Consider the following 13,945-nt stretch of genomic DNA (forward strand, 5'->3'; position numbering starts at 1 on the left):
TTTTGTTCTTTTCATCATTTTTTCTGTCTTGCAATCTACGTTCCCTGAGCAACCATAGGAACCAAGTTACATTAAGCTTCAACACAAAGACCTTGTAAGAATAATGAATCCTCATTTGCATCGACATTTGTATTCAGATTTGCCAGGCTATAAACTTGGCAGATCAAGCGGAATATTAAGTAGAGGCTTCCATGGTAAATTGTGGCTCTTGAAATTGCTAACTACCCCCTCCCCTTTTTTTCTCTCTCTATCTGTGATGGCAGGTGAAGTCTCATGACTACTTGCTTCTTAAGAAGCGTATTGGCTCCTTCATCTTTCATTATATGATGTCAGTCTCAAGCAGAAGACGGGCAAAGCCAGTTGTAGGTGTTCTAGTTGAAGGTACAAAATGACATGGGACTGGAGCATTAATTCTAGAGTCCATATATCACAAGAGGTGTCTTTAAGTAGTTGAAGCTGTAAGAAAATTAATTCTCACGTGTGGGCTAAGGGTTGATCTTTCTGGTATGTTCAAAATGCATTAACCTCATGAAAGTTCACACTCATTTTTTAAAGCTTCTAAAGGTTGGAGGAGGACCAAGGTAGCTCTTTACTCACAAAATAATGCAGTTACACCATTCTGAGTCATCCTCACTGATCTGCTCATGCCCATTCTTGAAATATTTCAAATGCCTCATTCTATTAAGCCTCCATGGATTGACTGAGTTAATCCTGAGTTTTGCTTGATTCTGAAATGGTAAAATAGGAATAGTTATACTTACTGTAAGCAAACTTTTAAATTCAGCAATATGACCTGTAAGGTCATTTCTACAACACAGCCAACAATGGGGTGAAAAATGTAGACTTTAATTTCCATGCTTGGTCCACCCTATGTGATGCCAAACAAGTGAGTAATCGGAAACATTTGTGCATAACTTAATTTTTCATGCATTACCCCAGTGTTTCAGATTTCTGTAAACAGAGCCTAAATCTATGACCTATTAACAAACTCTCACTTCTTGCCATCCCTTTTTCTCTCTAGAACATTTCACTAGTGGGGAGCAATAAAACATATTAGAACTAACAAACTTACAATGGACTTTTAATAGTGGTTTTTCTTTTTATTCTATTTTTTTAAATGTAAATAGAGTAAATGATAACATGTAGACTGAATTTTTCATAAAGACATTTTCTTATGGTATATTGCAAGGAACTATGAACTTGTAGTAACTACCATAAGCAACTGACAGGTAAGTCTTACTCTAGGTTGAGGTAAAGTTTAATTGTATACGGAAAAAAAATTGGAGAATGTTTCATGAAAGATGCTAGACTTTTTTTGAAAAACATACCAGCAAATATGTAGAATGAGGAGTCATACTTTATAAGCTTCCATAAACTTGTAAAACTATGTATAATAATCTTTCCATAGTGTACACTGGTATGATATTAATAAATCACAATGTAGCACATTTTAAAGTAGGGTTTTAGCTATTTTTCTTAGTAACTGAATTTTAAATCTGAGAAGAAAAATGTAAATTATGACTTTTTGGGAAACTATATGCTTGTATTCCACAATCGAACTTTTAAGGAAAATAAACTATTAGATAGTTTGGTACTAAGTACCTCTGTACTGAAAAACAAGAGTATTGCCACTATCTGGCAATATTGTACTTTTATATTTACTCTTTTATGTGAAAAAGATGGAAGCATGATAACTAACATAAAGTTGCCTTGATCTAATAATAATAGTAATCTCTGATTACTATCAGAATTAGAAACAATATTTACATGGAACTCTTTTTCTAGGGTCCTAATGATAACATCTGATGACTAAGTGTAACCATCAACTTTAAAACAAAATGCAAACAAAGATTAGAGACTGATATATTAGTTTGAAACAATGTTGTTTATACATGTGAAACAAAGACATGACTGCATCATTTTTAACATATGTTTGCTGTTTCATATAAATGTGAAATTCAATTGATTAGGCTTCAAAACGATATTTTTTTCTAATAGATGGTGTTGATCATTTTATTTTAAAAAAGTAAGTATACATTTGGTCATATTCAAAGAATATATTTTGGTTGTCATTCAAATAAAATTTAGAAAGGGAAAGATTTACATTTATACGTTTCTTCAGCACTGCCCATCAATTTGAAACCGTCTTCTTTAATAAATGCTAATGATTTGGTTGATTACGTTTGTGCATGTACTTACCATGCAGTTTTGGGAATCGACACACTGATGAACCTCGATCAAGAAGAGAAATTATAGCATTAGCTCATTTGCTTTCTAAACAGCAGGAGTGAAAATTCTATCCAAAATAATATTAATGATACTGTTTTAGCATCCGCACAGAAAAGCACGTAAAATTTCTTATCAGTGTTTTGTAGATATGGTTCATATTTATTGACTATTATCTCTTCCTTCTTTGTAGGAATACAACTGGGTACATATTTTAAGCCAGTAAATCAAAACCAAAACCAAAAACACACTAAAATGCCCACTTAAAATTGAAGTGTCTCATCCAAATTTGAGAAGGGAGCAAGCCTATTTGTGCCCCTTGCATAGGAAAATAGCACGATGACATAAGTTCAGGGCAATTTCTCTGTGTTGTCTTTCTGTTTCTATTAGAGGATTTTTTACTAACTGGTCAAAATGCACATTACCATTACATTTTTCCCACCATACCTTATGTAGCCACTGTTATACTAACTAGTAAGGTTGTTAGCCAGAGGAACAACACCCAGAAAACAGGGCGGGGCATTCCAGGGCCAGTAAGTCCTTGTCCTGTATAAATTAGAGCAGTGGAGCCCCATGTGTGTTAAACTGAGAACTTGAGCCCTGCTGAATTTAACATTAACGTGTTTTGTTGGTCTTTTTAGTAGGGTAGCTGAGGGCTTTGCCATATTTATAAAGCACTCAGAATTGTAAGACTTAGGCCACAACATTTAGAACACACGCACATTCATCACTTGACCTTTAAAGTCAGTTTAATGTTTTCACTTTTACTAAGAAGGAAATAATCAACAGCACTGTTTTGATTACATTTTCTTCTACCCAAATAACGAAGGGGAAATTTCTAGACCTATAAGAATATACATGTATATATCTTTGAATATATAAAATTATAAAAATAAACATATTTATTTAAGTAATTATATATGAACTATATAAATATATAAAATATTTATATATAAACAGGATAGATATACAAAATAGGATAATTTATTCTCAACTATAGGAAGATATGTAGATGGATATAGATAGAGACATATCTATATACATATAGATACTTATATGATGTCAATCTCAAGCAGAAGAAAGGAAAGCCAGTAGTAGGTGCTCTAGTTGAAGATACAAAATGACATGTGACTGGAGTATTAATTCTAGAGGCCATATAAAGATATTTATATCTATATGTGGATAGATAGATACAGATATAATTGCTTTCCTCTCAGATTTTAAATTGTATATACATCATTGCTACTTAGAGAACAATTAACAGTTCATAACTACAAATTCTTTCAATTAAGAATAGAAAATGTGTGTGTACTTATATGGTATATGTATTTGTGTACGTATACATGACCAAATTTGTTTGATGGTAAAAATGGATGTTTGAGATATATATATATATATATATATATATATATCCCAAGAAATGAAGAAATCAAAGTAGAAGATAGAAAAAATCCCCAAAGCATAGGATCAAATAAAAATTATTCTCACTTTTGGTATCACCTGATAGTCTCTATAATTAAATAAAAACACAGGTTTAATTTTTATATTTAAATACTTAGTCTGATCCTTTTATAATTCATAGAAAAGGCCATTCCAGGAATAAATGGAAAGACTTGCTAATATTTCAGTAATTTTGAGATCATATGGAATATTTTACTTCAATCATGAGGAAAACATATTCTATGATGATTACAATGACATGATAGAATTAAATTAATGTGTATTTAATTATTTGTCTTAAGAGTTCCTTTTAAATACTAATTACTTAAAAATTAATTGGAGCAAGATTTTATATGTCATACCTACTTTGTGTTACCAATTGTTACTGTAAAATAATTTTAAATAATCATTCAAAATCTTTTTTATAATAGTCTTATTTCTAAATACACTGAAAATTGCTAAGTATAATGATACTCATCTAGGTAGCTGTTAAGAAAACAGTAAAAAATTCTTATTTTTATTTCAACTACTATCTTCATCAAACTAGACTACATTCTTTCCCAGACACCTGAGACATAAATCAGACACCCCTCCCGCTTTTCTCTCTACAAGGACTTACCTACATCCACTTCAATTTTTTTTTCAGTAAAATATTCACCGATTGACTACTGTCTCACCTATTGGACATTCTGACACTAGTAGGCAAGCCTCAATTTCAGGACCCAACTTGAAATGGACAGCCTCTCAGAAAAACATTTTTTTCTAATGTTCTGATTTTGATTAATCTTCCAAGACAGTGGGCTAGGTTAGTCAGCTGTAATGTGGGAAGGGCTTCCTGCCCTAAATTTTAAAATATCACCCAACGAACTTCACAGTTTCCTCTGAAGGTACTACTCACTCTCCGTTTGTTCATATAGGTAATCACATCTCAGCTCAGTCAGTTTCACATCTTCAATCAATGACTGTGTTCTTCACTCCTTAGTTCTCTTTCTAAATGAATTTACCTTCTTCCTCCTTCACTAAACTATTTATCATTTTGAATATTTTATACTGTCCCCTAACCTGTTCTTTTCATTGCTATTAATGCTGAAAAGTGCCCTTTACTTTAGAAATCTGACCTCTTTCATGAAGCTTTACTGATCAAGTAGCTATAAAATAAAACTATTTCTCCCATTTTCAAACAGCAAAATGTACAACAATCATGAATTACATGTACATGATATATATTCATTCACTGGCATCTTCCCATATCATCATACAAGCTATGAGATGTATATAGATATAGATATAGATATTATGTATCTCTCTGTATATAAAACAATGCAACACAGATGCGTGGAGCCTCTATTTTGTGTCATGCACTTTTGTAGAAGCTTTATGACTATAAAGGTGAGCTAGACAGAGAAGGTAAACAAACTGTTAAAGTAGTAAACAATATGAAAATCTACTAAGGAAGGTATACACAATCTTACAGTTAGACATTTTGTTCATTCTTATGCACATATGGAAGGTCTTTGGGAATTCAATTACAATTCAAAATGCTACCTAAAGAAATCATAAACTTTCTATTGTAATTCCATTTGGTAACCGTGTGGTGGTTCAACTATCCTTAGTAATGACAGCTTAGAACAGACTACTTTACACTATTAAAAATCACTGAGATTATAACAGCTTTTGTTTATGCAGATTATAGTTAATAACATCTATCATATTATAAAATAAAACATAAATTATATTTTAAAATTATTCCTCAATTAATTTAAAATAACAACTATAAACACATTAAATGTTAACATAAACAGTATACTATACTAAAACAATGATATTTTTCAAAATAAAAAAGCAAGGAAAATGTCACTGTATTATACTTTAGCGAATCTTTTTAACATGGCTTAATACAAGATGCTGAATTTTAATATCTGTTGTTACATTTAGTCTTGCAATATGTTATTTGGGTTGTGGTTATGAAGAAAATACACATTTCCACAAATATATAATTGAAAAAAAGGAAGGACATTTTAGCAAACTTCTCAGTTAATTGTAGATATTCTTCTTTGATACACCAAACACCAACAAGTAGTCATTTCTTAAAAGTTAGTTGCAACAGGGAATGAGAAACCATATCAATGAATACTTAACTCTTAGGTTAAAATCTGTCATCTATCTTGCATTTTTAATGGATCTTTGACCCATGTATAATTTTGTAGCATCATGAATTGGTCTTCTATTAAATATTGGTTCACTGAGTTATGCAAATTTTGATACATTTCATTATCTAGTATCAAACAATAATCACATGTATTAATATAACTTCTAGGATCTTATCAGAAATATCATTAAGTATTGGCAATCTGTCATGCTCATGGTGGCAGGTATAAATTCTCCAAAATTCTAATTCTCCTTGAACGTTAAAATCTTATCATTGACAACAAACGCTGTGAGTTGTTTCACTTGTTGTAGATATTCAAGTAGATAATTGTATAAAAGGGGCTATTTCAGCTCAAACTGAATCACACAACTCCTTTACCTCAAAGTAGCCACCACAGTTAGTGCTTCAGTGTGTAGCACAAGTTCTTTATGGGCACTTCCCATTTTGTCACATAAAGTATTAAAAACATACATAACTAAGAGAAAACATTTAATTAAAGTAGTTGCTTCTTCAAAGAGCAATAACATTATTATTATTATTTTTTAATTGAAAGTGTATCATCTTTGCCCAAAATGAAGAACACAATGATTTCTAGCAAAGTTTGGTGCTGTTGATTCATGCTAAAAAGTCAAGACTACTAAGGCTCTAGCACTGCAAGCAAGTTTCAACCCAATGAAAAAAAGTAAATAACAAAAGTATTGATATAAAAGTGGTTTTGGACCTCAAGGACTCCTTAAACATACATCAGGGTTCCTCAGAGATCTGGGCCTGTGCTTTGAGAATCACTAGCCCAGAAAAAACTAAATCATCTATAAATATTTTCTAATCATTTACTAATAATCTGATAGTATCACATAAATTTAACCAGAACTAACTACCACCTATAACAACACTTGTCTTTTCTAAGTTGTTTTGCAATGCATTATATATATAATTTTATATATACATATAATGTTCTCATAGTGTACATACTTGTTTATATGTATACATATACATTTTGTTTAATCCTTTCAAAAACCCAACGCACTATCACCATTTTTTAAAAAGAGAAAATTACAGATCTCTCTCGGGTGGAGTCTTCTAATAGCTGGTGCGCCTCTCCTGGCAACATCCTCCTGGCCTCAATCATGGCTTGTGGTCTGGTCGCCAGCAACCTGAATCTCAAACCTGGAGAGTGCCTCCGAGTGCGGGGCGAGGTGGCCCCCGACGCCAAGAGCTTCGTGCTGAACCTGGGCAAAGATAGCAACAACCTGTGCCTGCACTTCAACCCTCGCTTCAACGCCCAGGGCGACGCCAACACCATCGTGTGCAACAGCAAGGACGGCGGGGCCTGGGGGACCGAGCAGCGGGAGGCTGCCTTTCCTTTCCAGCCTGGAAGTGTCGCAGAGGTGTGCATCACCTTTGACCAGGCCGACCTGACCATCAAGCTGCCAGATGGATACGAATTCAAGTTCCCCAACCGCCTCAACCTGGAGGCCATCAACTACATGGCAGCTGACGGTGACTTCAAGATCAAGTGTGTGGCCTTTGACTGAAATCAGTCAGCCCATGGCCCCCAATAAAGGCAGCTGCTTCTGCCCCCTCTGAAAAAAAAAAAAAAAAAAAAAGAGAAAATTACAGCTGCATTTAATGACTTTTTCAAGGTCAAAAGACCTATAAATGGCAGAATCCAGATTTATATCCAGATTTTCTGAAGTTTAATGTTCTCAGTTTACCATAGCTGTTAAAAATAACTCTTTCACAGCCTCCTCTAATTTAAGGAACAGTGAACAAGTCCTGTACCATCAGCTTGTTAGCAAGTCTCTATTTAAGCACTATGAGAAAATGATATGTATATGTATAAATCTTATTTCAAATCCTTCATGGCATGGCAGTCCCACATTATATCTATTTCATCACTGTTCAAAATTGCACTATAATCATGTGATATTCCTCATCATGCCTAGTTTTCTTAACTGCCATAATGATTGATAGCTGATTTGGTCATTATATTGGCTAAAATATCACCAGCCAGTTCATGGTCCAGTTATTTCAACCTTCAAAACGATAATTTCAAATCAGTGTTGTGATCTATTCAACTGCATATAGGTCAGCTTTAACTGTGTTGACTAAGAAAAACTTACCTAAATCTTAGGGGTTACAGGAATACCGGGAACAGAAGTTTAAAAAAGAATTTCTGAAATGTATGAAGTGCTCTTGCGTAAAACTTTTCATTCAAAGGCAACAGAAGCCCTGAATACTAGCCTTGATGGTAACTAGTTAGCTATGTTAAAAAAGTACCATGGGCCAGGCACGATGGCTCATGCCTGTAATCCCAGCAGTTTGGGAGGTTGAGGCGGGTGGATCACGAGGTCAGGAGATCGAGACCATCCTGGCTAACACGGTGAAAATCCGTCTCTACTAAAAATACAAAAAAAATTGCCGGGTGTGGTGGCGGGTGCCTGTAGTCCCAGCCACCTGGGAGGCTGAGCCAGGAAAATGGCGTGAACCTGGGAGGCAGAGCTTGCAGTGAGCCAAGATCGTGCCACTGCACTCCAGCCTGGGCAACAGAGCAAAACTCTGTCTCAAAAAACAAACAAACAAACAAAAGTATCTACCATCACCATGCCTTGGTTTCCTTGTCCATATGATGAGAGAGAATTACTACATGATCTGTTTCTCTTCTATTTTAATATTGTGTAATTGTGCATAGAAAAAAAGTACACCTCCCCTTGCGCATTCATGATTTTCTTAATTTAAAGTAAGTATTCTTTTCATGCCAGTCTGACTTCACTCTCTATAGTGAAATCTTTAAAATCCAATTAATTACCCAAATTTACAAATGAAAGTTTTATAGAAGCAAGTTATCGGCCTCGTAAACCTCCTTAAAGTATGATGTTTAAAAAAATATACTCAGACACTCTCTGTTTTCTTTCTCTAAATAAAAATGAATTGTTTTTATAATTGTTTTATATTTATTATATATTTGATAAATGGAGATTGATTTCCTCTTTTAAAGATGAAGTATAATCCATCCTGAAATATTAATAAGAAACCTTCAGAGCGATGTTAGGGTGGGGAGGGGCAGATAAGCAAGTTTTTTGTTTGTTTGCAATTGTTGAAATTATAGAGGCAGAATCCTTCCAGAGACAGAGATATAATCACAATTATCTGGCCTGTAAAGAAATTGTTTTTATTTCTGTAGCCAAAGGTCAGCAAATTATAGGTATTGGGAGTCCTTTTTATAGAGAATCTTATTTTGTGTATATATAGTATTTGCTATTTACAACATTTCCCCCTTCTATCTAATATTGGAATCAGAGGCATCCTATTATCAATGAGAATGTGTTTTAAAATCAGACTGCGCTCTGGAACCTGGGCTTTGCTGCTTGCAAACTACGGGAGTGTGATCCCGTGTTTTGCCCTTTCTAAATCTTAATGGAAGACAATAAACCAGTTCTCTCTAAGCTACTGAGAGACATGCAGGCAGTATCTTCATGGTCAGGTCACTGCTGTGCCTTCCATACAGCATACTCTACCTCTGGATGGTGAGAAGGTGGGATGGCACATCGTAGGCAATCAATGCACAGCGGTTTCCCCAGGCTGTTCATGCTATCCCTGAAGCTAAACTGTGAACTTGTAAAACATGGAAATGGCATCTTGATTTGTGGAGTAATGTGGGGACATGGTTATAAAAATATTAACGGAAGATAGCAAGCAAAAGTTTTATAGCCATTATTTCAATTGTATACACAAAACAAACACTGGGGAGAGGCCATTGTATGTTTCTCATTAGGTGACTGTTCAAATAAGTTAAGGTACATCAAAACAATAAAATATGATATAGCAATTAAAATAATAATGTAGTGCTTTAATGCGTTTATATGGAATAATTTCCAAGATATGTTAAATAAAAAAGCAAAGTGCAGAAGAATGTATATAATATGCTCCTATGTATGTAAAGATATGTAGAGTAAGGCTGGGCATGGTGGCTCACGCCTGTACTCCCAACACTTCAGGAGGATGAGGCATGCGAATCATCTCACATCAGGAGTTCAACACCAGCCTGCTCAACATGGCGAAACTTCTTCTATACTAAAAATACAAAAATTAGCTGGCCGCACTGGCTCACGCCTATAATCTCAGCTACTTGGGAGGCTGAGGCAGGAGAATCACCTGAACCCGGGAGGCGGAGGTTGCAGTGAGCCGAGATCATGCCACTGCACTCCAGCCTGAGTGACTGAGCAAGACTCAGTCTCAAAAAAAAAAAAAAACATGTATGTGTGTGTGTGTGTGTGTGTGTGTGTGTATGTATATGCATCTGTGTGTGTATGTATATATGTGCGTGTATATATATGTATATACATACAGCAGTATCCCTATCTTCCAGGGGTACTTTCCAAGACACTGCAGTGGATGCCTGAAACTTTGGATAACACTGACCCCTGTATATCCTATGTGTTTTTTTCCTGTACTTACATACCTATGATAAAGTTTAATTTATAAATTAGGTAGAGTAAAATATTAACAATCATAAAATAGAAAAACTATAAAAATATACTGTAAAAAATAGTCATGTGACTATGTTCTTTCTCAGTTTCTCTCAAAATGCTGTAATATATTTGGACATTGAACTGAAATCACAGAAAGCAAAACCATGAATAAAGGGGAACTACTGTACATGCATTTAATGGAATATGCAAATAATGATGCAAAGATCACAAACTAATAAAAGCATTTGTTTCTGTGGGAAAAGTTTAATTTTCACCACATATGCTTTTGCATAGTTTGTTGCTTTTTAAACATGAGTACACTAATTTTAAGATAGAGAATTTTGATGTAAAATAGAGATGATTTATGTATTTATAAGGCAAATCCTTGATACACTCTCCACTCAAAACCAAAACAAAAGGACAAAACATCAATTTGTTCGAGTTGCTTATATCTTATAAAACCAAAGAAAAGCTATTTTTAAAAATTTCAACCAATGAATGCATTAATTTAAAACAGACAGAGCTATAAATGCAGAACAGACAGAGTCAAAGTATACTGTTAAAAGGATTGTCAGATAACATATAGTATTTTTATTTTCTAACTCGGTCAATGCTAATTGCTGGAAGGTGAAAAGTGTTCTCAATTCTTAAGATTATAGAGGCCATTTTATACATACATATATATAGACACACATAGAATTATATATATAAATCTAATGTTTGCATTGAATATATATAACCATATTCACATAATTACATATAATGTAATATAATATATATATTTGCCATTTATATTTATATGAATGGCATACATATGTCATTTGCCATTATGTATATATGTATAATGGCCACTTATTTGGCCATTATTTGCCATTTTATATATATATATGCCATTTATTTGGCCGTATATTTATGTTTTTTATATATATATACACATATATATAATGGCTATACATATATCCATAAAATGGAAATATATATTCAATGTCAAACACATATAGAATATATTGAATATATAATTGAACATATATTGAATACATATATAGACTATATATTTATATATTGTCAATATATATTTAATGTACATTGAACATATACATTGAATATATATGTAGCCATATATATCATTACAATGACTATGTATATATTCAATGTCAAACATTAAGATATTTTCAGGTAGTCCATTTTCTATTATTGTTTAGGTAAAATACAGTATGCTATTTTATTTGGAGTTTTTAAATGATGTTTTTGAAGTTAGACAAAAATAATAATAAAAAGTTCTCCCAGGTTTAAGGTATTAAAAGTTTATCCAACATGTAATCTGGCTCCAATCTGTCTTTTCAAATTTATATTCCCATACTTTCTTATTATCCCACTATGTTACCAACAAATTAATTCTTCCTATGGTTTAGCAAACATGCCTTACCTGCTGAATACTCATTCAGCGCTGACGTTTATACCTTTCTACCAATGTTAAGGGGCTCATGGATCTGAAATGTCAAGAGGCATTTTACTCTAACTGCTTCAGTTGAAAGGTTCTTTTCCTTCTGTGATCTCATTTGCAGAGTGCTTGTTTTACAATGCATTCTATTACTAGAATGTGTGCACTTGTCAGTGTCCCTAATGGATAAATAGAAGCACCATGAAAGTAGGAAGCAATCATTTCATCCAAATCTGTAATTGCTGCGTGTGCTCCAGCAGCCTGGCCTAGTATCTTCACAGAGGTTATAACCAACAGAGTTCAATAGATGTGTGCGTGAATGGTAATGGATAGTTCAGTTCCTCTGAAGGTTAAATTCCAATCAACTTTGAATCTTTCAAGAAATAGCTACCTCGACTCAACATGTAGTAATACCTATTTATAGTTTAAAATAGTCATTATATTGATCTTCAACCATATTCTTTCCAGGCTAAAGTAAAAATTAAATTCCATGTGCTTTACTTAATATTTCTATTTTATTTTCTAATTCCTTAATAATTCTTGTATTGCTTTTACTAGCCCCCAACTTCTTCAATTGTTCTATAGGCTATGGAGTGCAGAGGGGGCATTATGTTCTATTGAATTAGGTCAGTGATGAATGATTTAATTCATGTTCAACGACTTTTGAGTTTTTTCTGACTTTTATATCTTAAAGTATTTCTCTCATACACTGGGTAACAGATGGTAGTAATTATTTTTTAACTAAAACTAAAACATTGGACACTTTATGCCAGGCCCTTCTTTGATTTTTAAAAATATTCTTCCGTGGAATATTTGGGAAACCACTAAGTTAACAGTATCCATAGAAGTTGTAATAAGAATAGCTAACACCTGAAAGTTAATTAGTATGTGCAAAGGATTGCTCAAAGAACTTTAGCTATATAAATTCAACGTAACAACTCTTTGAGAAGCTTGCCATTTAATATGGTTTAGCTCTGTGTCCCCACCCAAGTCTCATGTTGACTGTAATCCCCAGTTTCAGGGGAGGGACCGGATGGGAGGTGATTGCCTCACGGGGGCGGACTTCCCCCCTTGCTATTCTCATCGTAATGAGTCAGTTCTCACGAGATCTGGTTGTTTGAAAGGGTGTAGCGTTTCCCCCTTTACTCTCTCTTTCTTCAGCCAGCCATGTGAAGATGTGCTTGCTTTCCCTCAACTTTCTGCCATGATTGTAGGTTTTCTGAGATGTCCCCAGAAGCAGAAGTCTGTAGAGTCCACAGAAATGTGAGCCCATTAGAACTATTTTCTTTGTAAATTACCCAGTCTCAGGTTTGTCTTTATAGCAGTGTGAGAACAGACTAATACACCATTATTATTTAAATGCTCATGATGAGAAAACTGAAATATAGAGAAGTTAAAAAACACATCAAAAGTCACACAAGTGCCGCATGAGGGAGCTGGAATTAACACAGGAAAAGTCCTTCAGAGCTCGTGCTCCTAACTTTTGTGCTAACCGGCAACTCATGTTAGATATTAAGCCGTTTTTATGCCCTGATACTAAAACTAAGCTGTTAAACTCCTTTAATTCTACCACATAGACATTTGATAATATTTTCCTACATTTTTTTCATATTTTCAAATCTTTGAGGTAGGATAGAATCTAAAGTCACAATAGATTTCAACCAGTGTCCCTAATGAACACATTTCCCTCACATCATGTAGAATTCTCTCACTTCTGGCACTGCATGTTGATTTTTAAGATAATTCCTCTGGGAGTCCTCTCAAGGTACAAGAAACAGAATTGCAGCTAGTCTGTGGAAAATCAGAAGTTTATCCTAGGGCCCTAAAATTTAGAGCACATAAGCTTTTAAAATAACAATTTTAAAATGTTACTATATCATTAGCAGAGGTCATGAATTAAAATAGGAGCATTAGTGCCACATCAAAGATGACTGAGCAGCTCCACCTCAATGTAAGCACAGAATATAAAGATATAATTAAGAAAAAAAATTAAGCAAGCTAAAAAGAAAAAAAATCAATGCTAGGAAATAAAAATAAGAAACTCACAGCCAGAGTTGTAAGTAACCAAGCTCCTATCCTTGGGGTCAAGTAGGATCCTATTAGATTTAGGTCCTAACACACAGTGATTGTTATTTTAATGGTCATGTAGGGATAAAAGAGAAAAAATCTTGAATCTGGGGTGAGGCAGGGAGCATAAAGATGGAACCTTTGTAGTCT

The 13,945-nt window shown here is 33.9% G+C and overlaps 1 pseudogene across 1 annotated transcript; it reads left to right on the forward strand.

Moving 5' to 3' along the window:
- Positions 1 to 6,874: 6,874 nt before the first annotated feature.
- Positions 6,875 to 7,429, forward strand: LOC144330617 (galectin-1 pseudogene; annotated as a pseudogene). The gene has a single exon (XR_013396912.1). The product of XR_013396912.1 is annotated as a galectin-1 pseudogene (transcript).
- The last annotated feature ends 6,516 nt before the right edge of the window (positions 7,430 to 13,945 follow it).

The sequence above is a fragment of the Macaca mulatta genome, chromosome 8 (genome assembly GCF_049350105.2).
Source record: "Macaca mulatta isolate MMU2019108-1 chromosome 8, T2T-MMU8v2.0, whole genome shotgun sequence".
Taxonomy (NCBI): Eukaryota; Metazoa; Chordata; class Mammalia; order Primates; family Cercopithecidae; genus Macaca; species Macaca mulatta.